The 12,614-nt window shown below is 41.5% G+C and overlaps 1 protein-coding gene across 5 annotated transcripts in view; it reads left to right on the top strand.

The window, feature by feature from the left end:
- The first annotated feature begins 6,138 nt into the window (after nucleotides 1-6,138).
- Nucleotides 6,139-12,614, top strand: part of AFAP1 (actin filament associated protein 1) — a 116,933-nt gene continuing 110,457 nt past the window's right edge. The window contains exon 1 of one of the 5 annotated variants that reach the window (XM_050337684.1): nucleotides 6,139-6,271. The gene's annotated coding sequence lies outside the window, so the exon portion shown is untranslated. Of the gene's footprint in view, nucleotides 6,272-8,948; nucleotides 9,060-12,614 lie in introns of those variants that run through there. The other 4 variants (XM_050337683.1, XM_050337686.1, XM_050337685.1 and 1 more) reach the window with 4 other exon arrangements.

Raw genomic sequence — 12,614 nt, forward strand, 5'->3', positions numbered from 1 at the left:
CACTTAGAGCTCCCCATTTCCCCCCAGTTTTGTACTAGGCATTTTTATTTCCCAGTTAGTTTTTGAAAGATTGAAGTGCCTAGAGGACTTTATGAGTCACTGTATAAGCATCAAATTCTTCAAATTGCATTTTTTTGTCTTAATCCTTTTTTTCAGTATAATAACTGGTTATTTTTATAGTGCAATAAAAATAACATAATAATCAAAGACTACTGAAATAATTTACTTCATTTTAAATGGCACAGAAGAGAATACAAATACAGAATAGAATCTGAAATGTATCTTTGAGTAGGGGCTAAAATTACAGGATTCTGCAGAAGAATGCTTTCGTCTTGTCATCTCCGGGAGGACTCTGCTGCTCTAGGTTATTGTGAGGTGCTAAATTTCAAGGCAGACACCCTCCTCCTCAGTCTATAAATGTTTTTGATAATATTCTATAAAATTATAAATATTAGATTATGTGCTTTCACATTTCCTGTAACTTTGTACCTCTGAAATATGCTTACTTTTAAATTAGTATAATTTGGGCCTTCACCACTGATTTGGGTCTTCAACACTCACTGGATGGCTAAAATTAGGATTCTTACATTAATATCAGTTTGACAACCCTGTTATTATTCTGAAATTAAGGTATTTAGCAAAATTTTCTTGACCCCTAACTTGCTTTTTAAAAAATAGTGAAACGTCTACTGTAAAAAATTCAGTAAGAATTAAGGAGGCTGATACTTGTAAACCAAAACTTACTTCTTGTAATCATCAGACCTTGATTTCCAACACTGCACAGAAGGTAAGCATTAAAGTAGCAGGGTGCCCAACCATAGGCAAGGTCTTTTTCTTTCAAATCCTCATAATTTGTAGGCTTAAATGGAAAAAATGGGAAGAGCTTTAGAGTCAAAAAAGCTCAGCTTTGTATTTTACCGAGCTTTAACAGTATTGATAAAAGCAAAAGTGGCCAGGCTTTCTTGAAGGAGTAAGGGAATTGCTTACGTAAAAAAAAAGAAACGTGAGTCAACTCCACAGTGAATAACGTGTAAATAAGGAGTGACTTAAATCAGCTTTTCCAGTGCTTAAAAAAGTGTTCTCCTAGGAAAAAAGTACAAAGTAATGGTGTTGTAAAACAACAGAGTGTGTTTATCTGAATAACTGAGATTTCAACAGAATTACACGGGCGTTATTTTGGCAGATTATAAGTTTAAGGACTGGCCCTTCCCTGATTGTGATGAAAAAGGTGAAGGAGGGTATAGAGTTTCATACCCTGTTGAATAATGCAGATGGGAAAAGAGGCAGGGAAGGGATGATATTGCATTCTTGACCCAGTCTTGCTTGAATTCAAAGAAAGCAGGGGCAAGGAGGCAAGATTTACAGTAAGTCTTTGCTCAGTGTATGCAACTTCAGTATAAAAAATAAAATGATGAGAATAGAAATTTTTTTCAAGTTTATACTACCCAAAGACAGAGCTACTTTTCAGTGATTCTGAGGGTTTAATATGCATTTAATAAAAGGATGTTAGCATATAGTATTTTGAAAATGTCAGTCAGTAAATGCTAATCCCACTGAAATCACTGGCTCTTGTACCTGCACCAGAGCGTAAAGATCAAGTTATTTAGAATTTCTTACAAAACTGAAATCAGAAGGATGGATTGTTTGCTCAAACAGAGGAATATAAATAGGAAGTAACCATTTTTAGCTGCACATCAAGATTCTGTAAAATGTATACATCCTTTTGTATGTATACCCTCCTTTGCCCTGATTCAAAATCAGTCAGCAGTGGAATGAATAACCAAATTTAAGATCTCTGTGAAGAGAGATGCAAATCGTTTTTGTTATACAGGTGAAGACCTACCTGTGTGGAGAGTAAGGAGAGGACCGTGCTTTATATAAAAGCTGTATAATCACTCTTCTTGAAGTTTCTATAATACCCACTTTTATCTAAAATATTATTACTTTTTTCCCCAGTGAACCTGGAAATTATGTGGGACCTAAGAAAAAAATAATTAATTGAAAAGATACTTGAACAAGGCACTTTTAAAAAAAACAAACAAACATAAAGAGTATTACAGTCTTACTAACAATAGGTTCTGCCATAACAGGATCGTAGTATATGATAAGAAAGGAAAAAGACTCCATCTTTATCAAGAGTTTTTTTCTGTTTTTAAAATACACTCAGTCCTAGTTTGTAATTGCCTTGAATGTCCAAGACAACTCTAGAAACACTGATGTTTTCCTTACTGAAAAATTACAGTTTCAAAGTCGGAGAAGAATATTTTTGTTCTAAAAAGCCATCACTTGCCTTCTGTTTATGAAATCCTGCCATCAGTATGTTTTACTGAAGAGAGCGGGAATTGCTGTAATGTCACTCCATCTCTTGGCAGCCCAGATTGCACAGTATTTTTGCCTGCTTTTCACCATTCCCTGAGACCATCCATTCCCCTGTGCCAGGAGGTGGGACCCATCAGAGGGCACCTGCAGCAAGGCTTGCTCCAGGGAGCCCTAATCTCCCCTGTCTGACACACCAGTCTTCTGCATGGGGCAGTGTCTGGTCTCACATGAAATCAATGTTTTGCCAATTGTAGCCTTTTTGTGTCTGCTCAGCCCCCCATTCCAAAAAAAAAAATAAAAAAAAAAAATTACCAGTCCAAAAAAGCAGATTCTTTTGACAGCCTTTCTGGTACCAAATGACAGGAACATACAGGCTCTTTCTTACAGCTATGATTTCACTTTAAGGCACTGAAAAAAACCCCATATTCTTGTACAGGCACCTTGCAAGATCTTACTGGAAAGTATTGAGCAGACTTTCAGGGGATACCAGTCATCACTTGCAGCATCCAATAGCTTTTCTTACACTTGTATTCTCAACAGGATGTTGCTGAGGCTTTGGGCCTCTTAAACTGGTGAGTTGTCTGGTTATGGACTCAGTCCAAGCCAGATTTGAAGCAGAATTGAGTATATCTTTAAAAACTGACCCATACTTCTAAATGCCTAAAATACTGTTTTCCTGCCTTTTAACATTACTTAAGCGAGCCAAGTCCAAATTGCTTGGAGTACCTTACAAGACATAAATCACAACAAATGGTTGGAGATTTTTTTCTCATGCCTGTGTTTCTCAGATTTCATCCAATGTTGATTTTCCAAGGGAAAAAAAAATCTTAAAATATGCATAAATAACTCTTTTAAGCACATCCTAAAGATAATAAATATAGCCTGTCATTGTCATGACTTTTCTGCTTTAACACAGAAGGGATTATCTGATGGTTAAAGTCCTAGTCTTGTAAACAACTTTATTTGGATACCTTAGTGCTGAGACTACTTGATTATTTTCTTTTTCTTTGTTCTGATTATTTTCTTTTTTTGTGATAACCAGTGCTAAGAAGATTTCAGAAAGATAAGGGATCCTTGTGACTTGGCTTCACCAATTCCTGCCTAGAGCTTGTGGAGACTATTTCTACAGTACTGGAGTTACCCTTGATAGAGTGGAACTGTATGGTGAATTATTGAGAATTAAGACAGTGTTTGGAACACTGCATGAATGTTTGGTCTTAAAGCTAAAGGGTGCTTTTTCAAGCTGGAGGACATGTATTTCAAGTAGGGACATTAATACACATTTGCCTTCTGCTCCTTTGTGTTAAAAGATGATTAGTTTAAGAAGTTTATTGGGTGCAAACTATGACATACAGATACTGTGGACCACAGATTTCCTATTAATGATGTGACTTCAGTTTCCATGCAAGAAACTCCTTAGGAATCACTTGACTTACTGTGATGATATTATGTTCTGGGTGAGTTATATGCTGTTCTTTTTAATGCTGTAAAATAGAATTTTTATTTAACTAGTGTCATTAAAGACTCATGGGAAAGAAATTCACTGAATCACTAAGTATTCACTGAATACACTAAGGTGTATTTTGCAGCTCAAGTAGCTTATGGAATTCACATGGCCAAAATCAGAAATGGGGGAGGGGAGAGGGGAGGAAGGGGGGAATGTCATTTTAAAATGTAGCATTGTGGAACCTAGGAATTCAAGTAAGAAAAAAGTTCTTTTGAGCGCTTCAGCTTTAGAGGGAGTTTGTCTTCAAGAGGAACTGCTTGTGCTGATGATTGTCTCCATGATAGATGGCCTGTTATTTAGTTCTTATGGTGTTAGCACCACAAGACAAGAAGTCCTTACCAATCTCTCCAACAGCCTTAGGACAAACCCCTAGTTATCTCACTTTCACATCTGGCATAGGGCATAAAGTGCTTATTTTCTTGCCAGTCTTGTGATGACTATTTCTCATCGTTGTTTCTTTGCTGATCAGCTCACTAACATCTTCAAAATATTTCTGTGGAAGAAATACTGTGTGCTGTTATTAGAACCAAGCACCCTGCTTACAGACCACAGCAGTGCATGTCTTAGGGCAGGCAGAGGCTGAAGTTACCTTATGTGATGTGTGCATTAAAAGAAAAAAAAACCACAACAACAAACAAACAGAGGCAGTAAAGCCAGCACATCCTGGAAGGGCTCACTGCAAGCATACTAACAGTGGTACTGTGCACGGATTACACTGCATGCGCCACAGCAGTCAAGGGCTGTGCTTTTACAGCAGAGTTTTGGATTGTTCTTCCTGGTGATCATATTTTACAGGTCACAATAACAACTTGAGTAGCTCAAATACAGCAATAGCTGCAAGCAATTGAACTGTGGAGAAGAGGAGCTACGGTTTAATTTTTTCACGACTGACTAAGCTCTTTAATGTTGCCTGAAAAATCACTACTTCTAACTACTTCAAAACCCCCTCCTGCCAGCTCCCAACAAGCAGAATGAAAAAAGGCAGGTAGGAGCAGGCTTCTGCTATAAGAGCTCATTCAGTAGGCAAGTCATTCCCTGCCCATACCCAAAGGCATACAAGAAAGGGAACAGCTGAAAGTGAGATTTTTAGGCTAAATAATTTGTGCTGAAAAGGTTAGGCTGTGAATTCAGCTCTCCTGTTTTAGGCTACAGAGACCTCATGCATATCCTAAGTGGCCACACAGTGTAAATGCTGACTAAATAGATTTTTCCCTGGTTGAACCTGCTACTTTGGTATCACCCTGTTGGAATGACTAAGGATAATGAAAGAGGACAGAAGAGCACATTAAACCTGGCCAGAACAAACCAAATTTTATTTACCAAAATTAAAAATGCTTAATGAGTTGCATACTCTAAGATGTACAACAGCATAAGCTACAAGCTTGTACAGAATGATGAACTCACATCTAGAATGTTTCCCAAATATTTCTCACAAGAGAACATTTGTGCATCTAACTGTTAAGAGTTGAAGTAAAAGAAAAGATGCTCTGGCACTCAAGTGGACTAAAGATAAAGAAATACTGTTGCCTTAACTAAAGTTCTTCCCTTATTTACATTATTCTGTGACCTCAGTTTTCCAATTTCTTTATAGAGAGAGAGGAAAATAAATACATGAACTTGTCAAAGTTGGAGCCTGTATACCAAGGTTTCCCATATGGAAGCCTGCCCTCGGTCAATGAACAATTCTGTTACAAACTAAAGCCTACTTTAAGCTCTTAGTACTTTTAATCAATATAGATTTTAGTCTCACTTTTCACTCTTGATTTAAATCTGGCTTGTATCAAGCTAAACTAAGATGATGTTAAATCCATGTTGGGTCTGTGCATGATTTTACACCATTTTAACAAAAGGGCTTAAAATTTAGATAAATGCCGACTTGCTGAGTAAGTTCCAAATCCACGCTTTGGATTGCTCATTGCCGGAGGGACAGCATCTCCTGGGCATGAACGGGAAGGGCATGGGCTGCACTGAGGCTCCAGCTGTGATATCGCATTATTTCAGCATTTACTCGGGGAAACAAGTCTCCGTCCTCCAAGGAGGCTTTACTCAGGGGCAGGAAATCCAGGTTTGATCTGCCTCGCAGGGAGCAGCACTTTGGATCACCTGCCCTTGCCGGGGAAAGGGGGAAGCTGCGCCCCCGGGGGCTGCTGCGCACACCTGCCCGATCCTGCCCTACACCCGGCGGCTGCCACACCCCGACCCCTGCCCGGGGATGCTGCGGGGACCACCCCTGCCCCCCCCTCCTTTGTTCCGCTCGCTCCGCCTCGGCCGTGTCCCCTCCCCGCGGGGCGGGGACCGGCGGGCCGGGGGCGGTGGGACCGGGCGGGCTGGCGGCTCCTCCCGGCCGTGCCCGTCCCCTCCCGGCGCGGCGCTGGGAGCGCTCCGCGGCGCTGGAGCTGCGCGGGGCCGCTTTGTGCCGCCACCCGCGGCAGGACGGCGTCAAAGGTAGGAGGGCTCCGGCCCCGCTCGGCCCCCTCCCGCTCCGGGGCAGCATCCCTGCCGCGCTCCGCGGGCGGGCAGGGAACAGAGGAGGGGGAAAAAAAAGAGGGAGGGGAAGGGCTGCGTTCAGAAATGGGGCTTTTTCAGCCTCGGCTCCGTTGCTGCTCCAGGCAGCCCCGTGCTAGGAAAGCTGTGAGCTTACTGTGAAAAAAAAAAAAAAAAAAAAAAAAAAAAAGCCTAAAAAAGCAGTCAGTCTCGCTGGTTTTCTTGGCCGGGAGCAGCACATGGAAAAAGCTGGGAGGGAGCCCGGGCACCGGGCGGCGGCGGCTCCCCGGCAGCACGGGGCGGCCCCTGCCCGGGCTTCGAAAGAGCAGAAATCCGGCCGAGATCGTCCGGAACGAAGCCCTCTGTCCGCCATCCCGAAACTTGCATGCCCTTCCCGGGAAAGGCACCAGCCAGGCAGCCTCGCTGCTGTTTTGTATGGCTGCGAGCTTCCTTGTTTCCTGCCTTTGGGGTGGGCAGAGGTGGTCCGTCTGCAGGCTTGGCCATTTGATCCCGTTTCATCATAGCCGAGAAATTGCATCATGTTACAGTCCTGGAGTCAGTCAGGGCAAAGGCGAACAGAACCATCCCTCCAGATCCATCCCATTGGCTTCCCGGGCCGACCCCCTCCTTGGTTTCCTGTTGAACGGAGGTTCGAGCTGAGGAGCTGCCTGCCATTGGCAGCTGGGGGGGACAGGTCACAGCGACGTGGTTCGATTTCTTCCACTGGGAGGTTTTTTTGGAAACTCAACTTTGCCGGTTCTACGCCCGTTGTGTCTTGTGTGTGTGGGTTAGAGGAAACTTGCCGGAGATTTAGGCGGTAGGAAAATAATGGGCGGCAAAAGAGCCAGATAAACGGCCAAAAGCAGGCGTTGCTTTATAACCTGAAAGCTCTGGAGTGGCAGGAGGTGAGCGGATTCAGGCAGGTATCTCTCGGAAACCCTTAAATACACCTGCCCTGAGGGGCAGTGCTGCTTAGTGAATGCACACTCTGAAAGGCAAGACAAGGCAGATGTCAGGAGCAGAGAAGTATTTAGCTCATCTCCCCTCTGGATCTTATATGATCGGTTTGATGCAAACACTTGGTGTGCCTGTGCCTGTTCTGTTTATCATATGACTGAACTTTGCAGCTGAGATCCAACTATAAAATGATAAATCTCAAAGCCAGAAACATCCAATTAAACAATGTACTGCAGTCCAGGACTTCCTAAGACAACCAGTTCTGCTGTTCTTTGTGCAGTTCTTTGTTCCATGGGGAAAAAAATGTCACAGCACAGCTTGGTTCGGATCTCAGAGGTATCCATAACAAGTATGATTATTCCATAGCTAGTGTGCTGCCCTTGCAGGTGCTCTGCTGCTGTTTACTCCGAGTGTTACAGGACCACTCTTTTCTTTCATGAAAATAACAGTATTATGAAGCTTTTTTTTGTCTACCTCTCTGAGAATGGTCGGTGCAGGGGCACAAGGGAACAGCTTGGCGGCCAGATGGATCCATCCATCATTGCTCTCCTATATGGGCACTTGGTGCCCTTCAGTCATCCCTTATGCCTCCTGGTGGTTGCCATGGGAAGAACGGAACAATTACTTTCTCCTTTTGAACAATTTTTCCTTTTGGAACTAGGGTGGAAGAAGCGCAAATCCTGCATTAGAGCCAGAGGGAGAGTGTCATGTCTTTCTGGGGCTATAGGGTACCACATAGGTTTAAGAAGAACTTGAAGTGGATTCAGAAAAGAAGCATCTTTGCTTTGTGTGTCAGGATAGCCAGTGATTGCAGTGATGAGCCTGAAAGCAGAACAATGAGCAGATATTCACTGCCTTTTGGTGATATGTCACACTGTTTGGCACTTCCCAGGAAATTTGTCAGCAAAAGTCAAGGTGTTAGTGGTGCTCCCAGGTCTCAGGTAGATTTTTAGATGAAGAGATTTGAAAGATCTGTGGGGTTGAAATTGCAGTATTTCTTGAAGCAGTGGTAACAGCAGGGGGTAAAATGCAGCGCTTCAATAGGTCGGCCACTCACATTATTTTCAAATCTTACAATCTTAGTGGAGGTTTTCATTTTCATCTCCTGAAACTCTCAGAGTTGAAGGAATACTGTCAGAGACACAAAACCAAAATCAAATATTGAAGTCTCAGTGGGGATAGAGTGTATTTGATACACATATGACTAACTGTGCTATTCCTTTCAGTGGTGCAAAGGCAACCTGCTGTAAGCTCAGATCAGGAATTGTCTAGCCCTGCTGCTTGCTGCCGACTTCCTTGAGACATTACCTCTGGACAAAGAGCCAGTAGTTCAGGGCTGGTTGATGCAGTCTGGAGTCCACTGATTTAATTTCCATCAATTTTCAAAAGTTTTGTGTCTGATAGGTCCTTCAATGGGAGTGTGGTATCCAGGAGCCTGCCTGGTTAACTGCTTTGTTCAAAGCTGCGCTCTTTGTTTGACGAGGAGGGGGCGAGGAGGAGGAGAGAGGGATATACTTAATATTCATTTGCAAGAGATCTCTTGCTAAAGCAGGAGGGTGGGATGCGAGGACTCGTGGTTCCAAACTCCTGTACAGTTTAGTTCAATCTATTATGGGTTTAGTCACAGTAAATCCTACTATGGCAATTTTTCAACAAAATTATGCATCCCTTCCAGTTACGCAGTTCAACCGGTTTTGGATGTGAGTGACACCTGGCTACTGGTGTGACTCGGACTTCCCTGATTCATATAGGGTTTCATCTGGCACAGTAACTGTCTGTCTGGTCTGGGCAGGTGAGTGTGTTTTACACTCAGTACATATTATTCCAGGTTAATATACTCCTAATGTAAAATGTTCTTAGGCTCACAGTTGAACTCTAAAGTCAAACCCAACAAAAATACTAGGAAGATGAAAGTCAGCCAAAGGACTGCAGTTACTGTGAGCTCTGAACTTTCAGTGAAGGATTGAAAAAGCCAGGTCTTGAATGTATTTGTACATCTCTAAAGGTTATTTTCCTACTGTGATGCATCCTAAGCTGACCCTAGATCAATTTAAGTTTTCAGTACCATATCAGATGTCTTTTGAGGGAGTGTCTGCAAAAAGCAATACTGAGAACAGTCTGTCAACACAGTATGAGCAGGTAGGAAAACACGTAGCTACAATTGCACGGGGTTGACCCTGAGTGTGGTATGCAGGGGTTACACCAACCTGACTATCTTACTGCACCTACCCATCTATGTATACATAAAGCTCCTGCATTTTGTTACATATACATCAGCACTGTGAAATACTATGTATACATATACATACACTCTGTAAAATACTATCTGTACTATTATAGGTTAAATTGCTCTTGCTCCACTAGAAGATCTTTAAGGTCCTTTCCAACCCAAACCATTTATGATTCTATGATACTCTGATTAAAAGTTAACTCTTGACTCTCTAGGTCATGAAAGACAGGTGATGGGAGTAATGCTAATGAATAGTATTGCAGGAACATAATTTGGGTTTGTGCAGAGGGGGATATCTCATAGCAGATAAGAAATTAATCTTTTGGGACATAATCCCTATTTTCCAGAGATAAGGCAAGAAATTAAATCCTGAATGGCAGAAAACTAGTTTTCTGCCATTAGTTACTCCTCTGCCACCTTAGCTGAAAGTCAGTAGTGACATGTGGTTTGACTGCTAAAGGTGCTGAGCACCCTTAACACAGCAATGTCCAAGTGAGCTGATGGTGATTACCTCTCTTAGAGTATTCTTTGGAGAATACACTAGGCTGTGAAAAGGATGAATCAATATCTGTTGTATGTTTTACCAGTGTTCATCAAGAAATGTAGGAAAGAGGCTCCTAAGAGGACTTTATCTGGTCAGTTTGATTTTGTATAGTTACTGCTCTTTGTATGTAGTGGTATTTTAAAAATTGATGGTGCATGTTTGGCAGCAAAATAACCAAACTGCATAGGATTGTCTTCTCTAAATATCTTTCCTAAACTGAAAAAGTAAAAAATTAGGGTATTATTTCTTTCATAATGACACAGTAGTGGGATTTTTTTACTATCTTGGGGATTTCTGCTGCCAGCATCTCTCTGCCATCATGTATTTCTGAGCTGAGTGATAAAGACTGTCTTTCTCTAAGACAGATGTTGTTAATGGCCTTATTGTGCCAGAATCTTTATGAGTACAAAATGCTGAATAAAAATATTTCCAGCCATTAATAGTGAGTGCCAGAAAAGAGTACACAAGTGGTTTAAAATTTAATCTGTAATGTAGCTGATGTCTCAAAGATAACAGCATTTTACCCCCAAGAAATACAACACTTTGTGTATGTGAGGTAATTGCTATGAATTGCACTGAATATATATATTATTCATTAGGGGACTGTCATTATATCATGTTTGTGAATTCTCTAGAGTCTCTTATCACTCTCCTCATCACCTCTCAACACTTACGGGAAAGAGGATTTTGGTGTCCTACTTGACTGACTGATGCTCTGATTTGCTGGTAGTCACTTCTAATAAGCATGTTTGCCTGGTTCATTTAAAATGGATGGACTTTGGGAAAGGAGCTTAATTCATGTATTCGCACTCTCAGAGATAGCAGTCCTTCATAGGGAATGTGTAGTGGTATGTTATCTCAGTTTTGCAGAAAAGCAAATGGTAAAAGCTCTTTCATATGCTGCTTTCATGAGGCTAAACTACTCTGCACTGTCTTCAAAGTATAAAGGCTCAATATTTGGCCAGTTGCTGTGGTTGGATTTTTTTTTTTTTTTGTCCATTAAAGTATGTTTAAGTGTCTCTTTGAAACTTATCTGGTCTCTCATCGGTTACACATGCTTATGGCATTCCTGTTCAAAATTGGAAGAGAGGAGAAGGCAAGGTAGGCAGGGAATTTCCCTGTTATTAGCAATTAGTGGATCCAGATTTTATTTTCCTGCACCATTTTTTACCAGGAGCAGCTGCAAAGAGGGAATTACACTGTGACCTTCACAGCACTTCCTAGTGCCGTCATCAATCAGATCTGGCAGGAGCTTTATCGCATCTATCAGTGAGGCTCATAAGCCACATGCTGTCTAGTCTAGAGGGAAAAACAAACAAACAATGGGAGCTACTGTAGAGTTTGTTTAAAATAAAACAACCAGGAGTGAGCTTTCCCCATATGTGCCAGCTTTGTAGACAGATTTCTATTTTTACCGTGTGCTGTTGGGCTGATTAATAAAATATGACGATTGTAAAGCAGTGGAAGAGCCTTCCACTACAACTCAGTGGCAGTGGCAGATCATAAACCATTGCAGCTTCGGCCTTTGTCAAGTAATGGTCTTCAGTCCCATTCTAATCCTCAGCATTACTTTTACTAAGGAATTGATGCAGTTAGATTAATTTAGGTGTTTTCTGCACATGTAAATGTTAGGGGATAATTAAGTGTTTTCAGACTTCTCTGATTCTTATGTGAAATAACATAGCTTCCTCAGATCAAGTGGTTTGCTGTTTTTTTGTGGTAACGTGTGCCTTTGCTGGCTACGTTAGGTCTCTTTCAGAGGCCAAGGTCAACTGCTCAGCTGCAACATCTCCCTTTTCAGCATGCAAAACATTATTAACACTTTGTGTTTGTTTGTTTTCTGTTTGGGTGGTTGGTTTTCCCTACTAACCTTGTTCTGATTTTGGAGTTTAACTAAAACCATTTTGTGTTCTTGGATTTTTTCATTTTTACACTAAGTTCACCACCATTTTCTGATTCCTTTTCTCTTCTTTCTTGCCAGCTGCAATAGATAAAACTTTCTTGCCTTCCTTTCCAGGGCTCAGTATAGTGACAGGTTGGCAGGTTGTCACTTGGTGCCTGACTTCCTTGCAGGCAATGTCCTTGCTGACAGGTAGATGAGAGAGCAAGAACCAGTGGGAACAGGCAGAATTGCCAGTGTGTAATTCTGCCTTCATGGGCATATGTTTGTGTATATATATATATGATATATACAAATATATATGTAGATGTATATAGATTAAGAGCATGTGTATGTATAGGTGATATATGTTAGAGCTGCCCTTGTCACACAGGTTTTCTGAGAAAAATGGCTAACTGCTAATAAATAAATATGTTTACTATTATACTTTCAAGTGAAAGATTACGGCCCTGAGCTTCAAACTGGTAATGTGGATGGCCAACAGTAGGGGATGATCTGTCAATTTGGTTGGTTTTAACCAGGCAATTCTTGGCAGAAACCATCTTCATAATCAGATTTGGGGAAGGAAGTTTGAAATGCCACATGAAATGAACAATAGCAGGTGCAAGGAAAATGCTCATAAAATGCAAAGTACATTTAGCAAAAGGTTATCTACTCTGTCAGGAAAAAAAGG

The sequence above is a fragment of the Myiozetetes cayanensis genome, unplaced genomic scaffold (genome assembly GCF_022539395.1).
Source record: "Myiozetetes cayanensis isolate MyiCay16 unplaced genomic scaffold, myiCay2020 scf7, whole genome shotgun sequence".
Lineage (NCBI taxonomy): Eukaryota > Metazoa > Chordata > Aves > Passeriformes > Tyrannidae > Myiozetetes > Myiozetetes cayanensis.